General features: G+C 49.3%; 1 pseudogene; it reads right to left on the bottom strand.

Moving 5' to 3' along the window:
• Positions 1-831: 831 nt before the first annotated feature.
• Positions 832-1143, bottom strand: LOC144271415 (histone H4-like; annotated as a pseudogene).
• Between the last annotated feature and the right edge of the window lie 783 nt (positions 1144-1926).

Raw genomic sequence — 1926 nt, forward strand, 5'->3', positions numbered from 1 at the left:
TTTCGTTGAGGACTTTAGCACTGTAAACAGCCAACATTGTTAAGGTGTATTCTAATTAAAGGAGGTTAAAGGTAAATTGCCAAGGAGCCTCCTGATCACATTATCTCAACCAATCCTCAAGTACTGGCTTCCAGTGAGAGCACCTCTGTAACAGAGGGGAAAGGTGAGGTAAACAAACCTGTCAGAAACAAGAAGGGCGAGGAGACACCCAGGTGACTATGCTGTCAGAGTCACTCCATGTTACTGAACTCGTGAACTACATGAGGGCAGGTGCATGAGTCTTCTTGCCGCATGCCATGTAAATGCCACCTGGCAACCCTAGAGAGTCTCTCCTGCCTGTCCTGCTTCCATGTGCTCAGAGCAGAGACTTGCTCCCAAATACAGTCTCTGTCCCCTTGCCACGTGCTCAGCTGGAAAACTCCAGCTGCCTCTCTCTCCGGTTTCTCACCACCTATGGACCCCTGTAAAGAAAACCCATTGTTCCCTTGGGGGTGGGCCAGCCATATAGCCACCTCACCACCTATGGACCCCTGTAAAGAAAACCCATTGTTCCCTTGGGGGTGGGCCAGCCATATAGCCATTCAAAGTCAGTGGCTCCAAATCGCTCTGTGCTGGCTTCTCAGTGATGGCCCTTCACGAGGTGTCAAGCACCTTTCCTGGGCAGTGCCACTGTCTGGAACTCAGTACAGCTGGCTGCCTGGGGCAAGTTTTAGGCATGTGTTTAGCACAGAAAACACAAAAGGAGTTCATAATCTGATACAGACATGGCCCACTTTCTCGCACTGGGGACTGGCTTTTGAGGATGTTTCAACTTTAAAACCGGATGGAAACTTAGCCCCCGAATCCATAGAGAGTGCGACCCTGGCGTTTCAGAGCATAAACTATGTCCATAGCAGTCATAGTCTTTTGCTTGGCATGTTCGGTGTAAGTGACAGCATCACGGATCATGTTCTCTAAAAACACTTTCAGCACTCCTCAGGTTTCTTCATAGATCAAGCCAGAAATACGCTTTATGCCACCACGGCACGCCAAATGACGAATAGCCGGCTTCGTGATACCCTGAATGTTATCACGGAGCACCTTGCGATGGCGCTTAGCACCCCCCTTTCCCAAGCCCTTACCACCTTTGCCGCGACCAGACATAATGCTACGACCTTGGAACCACCGCTCTCAGAAAACCAGAACTCGGACTAACAATCACCTATTATTCTCCTGAGGAAGCGGGTGCTGCACACAGCTTCCTAGCAAAAGGAAGAAACCGAACCATAAAGCCCATGCTCATGCTGTGGCAGTTCCTGCTGCCTTTGCTATGAGAGAGAGGTTTTATCACCCTCTTTCTTCCTCTTTTCTCCACCTTCCCCCTCACCCCCCCAACTCTTTTAGCTTTTAAATCCTGTGGACTTGTGTCCTGCTCCAGGGTATGTGTGTGTGGGGGGGAATAGTGATCACGTGCAACAGTGGCGTGCGCGTCCAACTGCTTCAGAGTGAGGCAATGGGCCAAATGAATTCCTGACTTCAATGGAGTTACCCCATGGATGAATATGCCCCCCTGAGATCCCACCACATGGTTTGCTTCAAGGGGAGATGGAGAATCTGCTCAGTTTAAAGACCCATATGTCTGACAGGGTGGTGGTATTCCAGTTCTACATGGCTCTAAATAAACCAGTTGTTGTACAGGAAGGCGTTTCATAGACTTTAAGACCAGAAGAGATCATTAGATCATGTTGTCTGACCTCTTATATAACACAGGCCTGAGGATTTCGGCCCGTTGCCCTGTAATTGGGCCCAATACATTGTTTGGCGAAAGCGCATCTTCCTGGAAAGGCATCTAGTCTTCATCTGAAGACATCAAGAGGTGGAGAATCCACTGTTTCCCTTGATACGTTCCAGTGGACGTAAAGTGGGGAACCTTGATTCTCAAACGTG

This window comes from Eretmochelys imbricata, chromosome 10 (assembly GCF_965152235.1).
Source record: "Eretmochelys imbricata isolate rEreImb1 chromosome 10, rEreImb1.hap1, whole genome shotgun sequence".
NCBI lineage: Eukaryota > Metazoa > Chordata > Testudines > Cheloniidae > Eretmochelys > Eretmochelys imbricata.